Source organism: Rutidosis leptorrhynchoides, chromosome 1 (assembly GCF_046630445.1).
Source record: "Rutidosis leptorrhynchoides isolate AG116_Rl617_1_P2 chromosome 1, CSIRO_AGI_Rlap_v1, whole genome shotgun sequence".
NCBI classification, from domain to species: domain Eukaryota; kingdom Viridiplantae; phylum Streptophyta; class Magnoliopsida; order Asterales; family Asteraceae; genus Rutidosis; species Rutidosis leptorrhynchoides.
The window spans coordinates 381,034,073-381,043,992 of record NC_092333.1 but is presented as its reverse complement, the minus strand read 5'-3'; positions in this window follow the sequence as shown (position 1 = coordinate 381,043,992).

Below are 9,920 nucleotides of genomic sequence, written 5' to 3'. Positions count from 1 at the left end.
CTATTACTACGAACCAGAAAATTTTGATGTCTATTAATTTAACCACTTAAAATAAATTTTCGTAATTTTAAGAAATTTAGATAAGAAGTAGAAAAAATTTTAAGTCCTAAAAACTAGAATAGCGAGAAATAAGAGAGAAAAAGAGTGCGTCGCAAAAGGTCGAAAAAGAAAAATGGTTGAAAAAATAAAAGGTGACGGAAAAATAAAAGAAACTTATCAAAACTTAAAAATACTTTAACTAACCTAACCTTATTACTACAACTAATTTAAAATTATAATCGCAAATTGAAATTACTAATTGGAATGATAATTGGTACATAGTAAAAGGTCTAAAAATATTAAAGCTTACAGGAAAAACTAAATCCCAAATGGAAATAACTTAAAAAGAAACTAAAACTTAAAAAGGCGTCGCAAAATTCTAAAGTACCTAAATCTTTAGTCTAAAGAAAAAGCACTTAAGGAATTCTATGGCAAAGCCTAAAAATCTAGGAGTAAAAATAACTATAGCAAAAACTAAGTTTAAAATTAAATATGAGCGAAAAATATAAATATTACGCTACAACGATTAAAAAGGTACAAAATATAAAAATATACAAAAAGTTGTAAAAAGTACAATTTTTATAAAAATATTATTTTTATATTATTTATTTTATAAAACTATTAATTTTACAATTTAATAAAACTAATTAATAATAAATATATAAATTAAATAAAAAGTAAAAATAAAACTAAAACTAATAATAATAATAATAATAATTAGGTAATAATAATAATTATAATTAATTAAATCCCGTAATTAATGCAGATTTAGGGTTTCTGTTCGCGTGTCAGAGTAGCTCCGCGAGTCGCGGCAATTAAAGAAGAAAACCCCGCGAGTCGCGGGGATCAGAAATTCAGCTGACAGGGTTGAGTTTTTACGCGTTTTCTTTATTTTTTTTTTATTTTATGTTTTCTGTTTTTTAAATAAATAAAAGATTTTAAAATAAAACTTATATTTTTATAAACTAAAATAGAAATAAAGAAACTTATAAAACTTAAATATTTAACAAAATCTTAAAAATGCTTATATTTTTGTTTTTTTTATATATTTTTGAATAATTAAAACGTATTTTTACAAAAACAAATTTTAATAAAAGTAACTAAAAATCTTTTTTTTTTTTTTTTTATATTAGCGTTGCGCTTCCGGCTTTTAAGATAGTTCCCCGGCAGCGGCGCCAAAAATACTTGATGTTAAAGCTAAGGGGTATAAAATACTATTAAATTTTAGCAGAAAATACTATTAAATACGATATAATTTTACACAAGATATTTATTTATTTATAGAATGGATATACTTAAACCTTGCTACAACACTTATAGGCAGTGTACCTAATCGTACAGTAGTGTAGTTTTTAGTAAGTCCGGTTCGTTCCACAGGGAAATCTTTAAACAAAGCTCAACGCTATATTAGTTTACTTTTATAAAAATACAAATATATATAAGTAATATTATAATTATAAAGGGGGGTTTTACCGTTTAATGACCGGTTTGTCGATTTTAAAACTTTAGTCGCAGTTAAAACCTAATGTAAAATATAAAATAAATACAAGACTTTAAATTAAAGCGTAAAGTAAATAACGATAATGAAATTGCGAATAACAAAAATGCGATAAAATAAAATTGCGATAATTAAAAAGTACGATAATTAAAAGTGCGATAAAATAAAATAAATAAAAGTGCGATAATTAGAAGTGCAATTAAATATAAAATAAAGGAAATTAAATATGAAATAAAAGAATTATGCTTATTTAAACTTCCGTAATCATGATGTTTGACGTGTTGATTTTAGTTTTATGCCCATGGGTTAATTGTCCTTTGTCCTGGATTATTTAATATGTCCGTCTGGTTTTTGTCCATAACAGTCCATCAGTCATAAATATAAATTGCAAGTGTCCTCGTCAAATTATTATTATACCCGAAGTTAAATATTCCAACTAATTGGGGATTCGAATTGTAACAAGGTTTTAATACTTTGTTTAATGAATACACCAGGTTATCGACTGCGTGTAAACCAAGGTTTTACTACTTTGTTAACAATTACACCAATTACCCTTGAATGTAATTTCACCCCTGTTTTAATTATTCTAGTGGCTATTAATCCATTCCCGTGTCCGGTTAAATGAACGATTATTCGTACATATAAATACCCCGCCCATCGTGTCCGATCGAGTGTATATGGTAATTTATAGGGACGCCCAATTGTAAATCTTTATATTAACATTAACAAACTTTCATTTAGTTAAACAAATATAAAGCCCATTAATAGCCCATAGTCTAATTTCCACAAGTGTCGTTCTTTTATCCAAACCCCAATTATGGTACAAAGCCCAATTACCCAATTTTAGTAATTAGCCCAACATCATGATTACTTCGTTTTAAATAAGCATAATAATAACTTAGCTACGAGACATTAATGTAAAAAGGTTGAACATAACTTACAATGATTAAAAATAGCGTAGCGTTACACGGACAGAATTTCGACTTACACCCTTACAACATTCGCTAACATACCCTTATTATTAGAATTAAAATTAAAATTAAAATTAAAATATAAATTATATATATATATATATATATCTCGTATGAATGAGAAGAAAAAAGATAATGAAATTTGATCAGAATTCGGTTTGCTTTATAGCCAGGGTTGAAAATTGGGGCTCCGCGACTCGCGGCAAAAATCCCTTCAAACTCCGCGAGTCGCGGAGGATGTATTTACAGCTCACACCCTTGGAGTTTCTTGCTGCCGACGGTTTTAATAATATATATATAATATATATATAATTAATATAATTAATTATATATTATATTATATTTATATACATAGTTAACTTGTAATTTTTAGTCCGTTGCGTCGAGCGTTAAGAGTTGACTCTGGTCCCGGTTCCGGATTTTCGAACGTCCTTGCGTACAATTTTATATTTTGTACTTTACGTTTTGAATCTTGTACTCTTGTAATTTCGAGACGTTTCTTATCAATAATTGGAACCTTTTTGATTGTCTTTTGTACTTTTGAGCTTTTTGGTCGTTTGCGTCTTCAATTCGTCGAATCTGTCTTTTGTCTTCACCTTTTATTATTTAAACGAATATCACTTGTAAATAGAACAATTGCAACTAAAAGCTTGTCTTTCTTGAGGAATAATGCTATGAAATATATGTTCGTTTTTAGCATTATCAGTTACCCACAGTTATGTACCCGAAAAACTCTTGAAACCAAAGTAAAAGTTTAAACAACGTATCCGCGTCAGATTCTTTGGCATTTATTAGCAAAAATAACTATGCGACTCCTATTCAAAGTAGCCAGTTTTGTCACAGCTCCAGCAAGTCAACTTCGACTTTTCAGTCAGATTAACCTTATTATAACCTTGAGATATACACCATCGTTACCAGGGAACCTTTTACATTCCACCACATTATTAGCAGATGTACCAACAACTTCATTACCCTTTGACTTTAGCCTCTCCAAAAAGTCATTATAATTATTTATTGAAACCCCATCATTTACTCATTCGCATCTTGTAATGAGAATTGCCATACGAATCATTGGGAATTAGCAATCAGTATTTTGAAATCTCGCAGCATGTCTACGCCAACAGTTATATGTGTATATATAACGTCTATCTTCTGGACTTAATTTGAATGTGAAGTTTCTGAAAAACACTCCGAACTAAGAATTGGTTCTCCGAAAATGGAAAAAATGCTGATGAAGCAGCAAAAACTAAAAACGACTTTAAACGGTAAAAGCTGAATGATAATGATGAAGTGTGCTGGCAAAGCGCAGAAAAAGAGAAGTTTTGGAACTGGAAAACGGATTGAGCAAACTAGCAAAGTAGGAAGGAGGCTTTGGACAAATTACAAAGACTAAACCTGACTTCAAAGGATCCAAATGATTCAGTACTTGCTGAAGTCATTAACGAATACCTTGCTCCTGACTCTAAACCCCTGCGGACAATATTCTTCATCATTCTCTGATATTAGAAATTCTAAAATATCATCATATCTTTCATTATAAATATCCTCCATATTTCTGAAGATATTTTCTTAATTTTTCTTATTTGAAATCATTTACCTCTTCGCACTATCTGTATTACATCATAAAAGAAACTATTTTAGTTTCTAAATTCTGAAACATTCAAGTTTAAAATAGGAATATTTTGAAGTAGTGTTGGGAACTGAAGCATGAATTAGTATAATATAATGACACTTGATCAACGTGATTATATTACAGTAAGTCATGCTGAGTTTTTAAATGGAACGTGATGATTCACAGATCATAATATCATCAGGTGCCATGTTATACGACTCTCGTATTCTATTTAACCTCTAAAATATCAAGAAAATATTTCTTGATGATTCGGCCTTTTCCAAGGTATTCTAGTAATTTGACAAGTCAAGATCGTGTCATCACAATTTCCTTCCTAGAACATTAACAATGTTCATTCTGAAATTCATATCTGTGAATTCTGGACCATTACAAGCGATGCTTAATCGCAAGAAGAAGAAACAAAAGGACAAAACTCCGAAATAAAAATTGGGGTATAAATTGCAGCAAATAAAAGAGAGCATTAACTGTTAATGATAATGATTATAGAAGACAGAAACAGAGACTTTGAAATATAAGGGAACATATAAAGCCCAACGATAAACCAGAAATTATAAACCATATATATCGATGCATATAGCAATATAAAGACACGGGAGAACTAGAAACACTATAAACCCAAGAGTATAGTAGAAGTAAATAGATTCTTCCGGCGGTAGATGAAAAAGAAGAATGACCGATATGAAAGTTAGAAGTATATCGAGAATCAGAACTGGATGGAGCATATTGATGAATACTTTAAAATATGAGTTGAGGGGGAAAGAATAGAAGGTGATGAAACATGACTAGAAACTTAGAAATCAACAGATTTAACTCACACAATGGCGGAATAAGTGAATCAAACCCTCTAGTGAATAGGTTAATTTTTTTTTTTTGATTAATTTAGTCAAACCACAACTAAATCAAGTGTGATTAGATCAACACCTAGAGCTATTATTCACCACCTGGGTGATTTGGACTGAGAGAAAATTGGAGGAGCTCACTAGATCTGAGTGTGTGTAACAAATGAGAGGCTTAACCTAAAATGAAGAACATAAGACTTTATATACCCCTGATGTTGACTCACCCATACGATTCATTCAGCACACGTACGAGTTGGCTTCATCAGCCGTATTGGTGATCACTCACTCGTGTCTTCTCATTTAGGTTGTAATTGTGACTTAGCTCAGCATCAACCGTGCGTATGAGCCTGTCAGCCGTACTAGTGAGGCTTCACTCGTACGTCTAACTAAGTCTAACATAGTCAAACATCTAAATCTCGTTCCTGCAGTTCCTGTAACCACATACAAACACATATAGGATAATAACGAGCAATCATGGTGGCCTGTAAACTGTTGTACCTGCAATGGACGTGGGTAGATGTCTAAGGACTTGCATAAAATGCATCAACATAAGGTGTGAGTTGTAAGGAAACGAAGGAGGTGAATTTATAAGAAAATCTCCGACAGAACAATTAAAATGGACGATCGCATTTAAAGCGGATCCTAATTTCCTTGATTACTCGAGAGTCAAATCTTATTAAGAAGATTTTCTTCAAATCCCTTGAAATCTGGGAATCAATCATATCTACGTCAAATGATAAGATGAATCTACACTTACTCATTTCACTCTTCTATGTTAGCTTCATTCGTACTCTTCATATAAATGGATTGTTTATCCAAATTATTCGCTGATGATAAAACTCTAATTTTTACCCCGTATGCCTCATGAAAACATGCTTATTATCATTCACGATCTTTCCACTCAAATTTCGGGACGAAATTTCTTTAACGGGTAGGTACTGTGACAACCCGGAAATTTCCAACCAAATTTAAACTTTAATCTTTATATGTTTCCGACACGATAAGCAATATTTGTTAAGTTAAATTTCAAGAATTTTAAACTATGTTCATACACTCATTCAACCTCGACCAAGTTCCAACGATTCACGAACCATTAAACGAATATGATTATATATGTATATGTGTATATATATTATAACTTGAAACGTAAATAAAATATTAGATTAAATACTTTATGATTGTATCTGTTTCAAAATGTTTATCAATGGAATTAGAAAATAAGATCAAATGATTGAATTATCAGATATATTGAATTATGATTACAAGTCTCTGTTGAAAGGCCCACGTTGATTTGAGAAATCTTTCCATTTTAACAATATTCGGAAAATGGTAAAGTGATTTATAAATAAGAACAAATTGTCAATCATTGAGAACTAGACAAAGGATAGTGGAAGATTGAATCTCATAAAGACTCAATTGATCTATTTAGTTTCAAACGTACAAAAACGTTTTCAGTTTAAAAAGAACTTTATTATTAAAACGTATATAACTTTTATAAATATCTAGAACCAATTTTGACAACTCATTACTTAACTAGTATGATAAAGATAACGATATTTATATTTTATTTTATATATATAACGATTTAAATTAATATTATATATATTTATACGCGTATTATACGTACATAGTTTTATACTTTTACTATACTTAAACTTTACCTTTACTTTATTTTTACTTTACTTTAACTTTAATAATTCATACTTTAATAATTCACTTTAATAATTCATACTTTAATAATTCACTTTAATAATTCATACTTTAATAATTCACTTTAATAATTCACTTTAATAATTCAAAAATCTATTATAAATAGAATTCAATAGGTTTCATTATTTCATAGAAACTTGAAAATATTTTTCTCTAAACTCTCTCAATCGATTTACATATATATATTTACTCCGTATTATTTCAAGATATTATTAGTATACATAAAATATTACGACGGAGTGCTGTCCGAGTGATTTCAAAATTGTTTTTCGAGTAGGATAGGATTAAGGAAATTATGGGTTATAGCTATGGAGGTGATTGAGTATGGTTCATGGGTATGCTCGTGAGGTCAATATAGTGTTTATCATTTCCGTTGCTTCTACGTACCTTTCCTGCAATATTGAATCTCAATATTGATACGTGAGTACTCATAATTTAACTTTTACATACTAATAGTGTATCCCTAACTAGTGCTCGAGTATTTAGGATTATGCATGCTTGTACTTTTGATATTGCCCTTAGACAGGTTAGGTTGAATGTTGAATTAGTTACACTTGCGGTTGAGATAAGGTATAAGATATGCATGTCCTTGGAAAGCTAGCGAAAAATAAAGAACTTTTCCTTTAGATATCGAATGGTTTCGATGAACGGATTAGAAGTTATAATCAATTGAATTTTTGATATTTTTATTAAAAATGATTATTATTATCGTCGTTTTTATCGTCGTTCTAGCTTTATCTTATTATTATCATTATTATTATCTTTATCAATAAAAGGGATTTATCATTAAAAATTGGTATTTTTTTTACTATCGTTATTATCGTTAAAGTTATAATTAGTATTATTATTATTATCCAATTATTATTATTATTATTATTATTATTGGTATTATTATTATTATTATTATTATTATTATTATTATCATTATTAATATACATATTATTATTTAAAAATGGTTATTGTTATTGTTATTATTATTATTACTATATTATCATTAAGATAATTATTAGTATTATCGTTAATAATGTTATAGTAACTATCATTATTAATATTAGTGTAATTAAAACAAATATTTGTAACACCTAATTATTTTGATTACTATTATTATCATTATTATGAACACGATATAAAAGACGATTAAAAGCTATTAAGCGAAACGATTAGGAAATAATGGGTAAGAGTATCATGATGAAATTAAAATATTATAAGATATTGATTTAGATAAAATTATCGTTCTTATTATTTTTATCATTGCTATTATTATTAAAAGTATCGTTAGTATTAAAACTATCATTTTAACAAAAATTGTCATTTTAATAGAAATGTCATTGTTACTATAAAATATCATTATTATTATTATTTTAAATAGAATTATTATTTTAAAGATAATATTAAAAATTATCGTAAACATTAAAGTTATCATAATTAGAATTATCGTTTTATCTAATGTCATCTTAGTAATTATAAATATTGATATTTTTATAATAATAATTATTATTACAAAATAATACAACTTTTACTTACTATCATTATAGATATTATTTTATCAAATAAATATGTGATACAAACATATTTTACTACGTGTAATAACTTACTTTAATAATACCTATCATATTATCTTTATGATATTAAATGAACCCTATAAATTTTATTACTTAATATATATAAAAGTATATTTTATTATATAAATTTAATATAAAATTTTATTTATTAATAAATAAATTATATTATTTACTCTAATAAATCTTTTAAAAATATTTAAAAATATAAAACAACGATATTTAAACTATATATTAATCATGTATAGATTTTTGGAAATTATTTTGACTCAAATTTACTTTTGTTGACTTTTGCATATTAGTCTCGAGCATTAGGATTGTGGTACACTATGACTTGACCTAATTTGTTAGACAAATATTGACCAACACATAAATATATATAATTAATTTAGGTTCGTGAATCCGAGGCCAACCTTGCACTTGTTCAATGATGTTATATGTATTTTTACTACGAAATACAGTATGGTGAGTTTCATTTGCCTTTTTACCCTTTATATTTTTGGGCTGAGAATACATGCGCAACTTTTATAAATGTTTTACGAAATAGACACAAGTACGTGAAACTACATTCTATGGTTGAATTATCGAAATCGAATATGCCCCTTTTTATTAAGTCTGGTAATCTAAGAATTAGGGAACAGACACCCTAATTGACGCGAATCCTAAAGATAGATCTATTGGGCCTAACAAACCCCATCCAAAGTACCGGATGCTTTAGTACTTCGAAATTTATATCATGTCCGAAGGAGGATCCCGGAATGATAGGGGATATTCTTATATGTATCTAGTTAATGTCGGTTACCAGGTGTTCACCATATGAATGATTATTTTTGTCTCTATGCATGGGACGTATATTTATGAGAACTGAAAATGAAATTCTTGTGGTCTATTAAAATGATGGAAATAAATGATTATGATAAACTAATGAACTCACCAACCTTTTGGTTGACACTTTAAAGCATGTTTATTCTCAGGTGTTAAAGAAATCTTCCGCTGTGCATTTGCTCATTTTAAAGATATTACTTGGAGTCTTTCATAGCATATTTCGAAGAACGTTGCATTCGAGTCATTGAGTTCATTAAAGATTATTATTAAATCAATTTATAGTTGGATAGTGGATATTATGAAATGATATGCATGCCTGTCACTTTTCGATGTAAAGAAAGATTGTCTTTTAAAAACGAATGTAATGTTTGTAAAATGTATCATATAGAGGTCAAATACCTCGCAATGTAATCAACTATTGTGAATCGTTTATAATGTATATGAATGGGTTCTTTCAAATTCTGACCGACTCTAGACAAGATTTCATCAATCATGTCTCCGGGTAGGTCTCTTAAAATATTGGGTTGTCTATCCATTTTGTGTTTTTATACTGTAAAATAGACAAGAGTTAGATTCATAAAAAAAAAAAATACTTATTAATACAAGCAATTTTTACATATATCATAAAGCATAAGCACACTATATTACATATATTACACCACACGAATACAACTATCTTATTCCGACTCGCTTGTTTCTTCTTCTTCGGTTTTGGTTCGTTTTGCCAAGTTTCTAGGGATATATGATGTTCCCCTAATACGAACCGTCGTTTTCCACATTGGTTTAGAAAAACCTGGTGGTTTAGAGGTTCCCGGGTCATTGTTACAACTTAAGGACTTCGGGGGT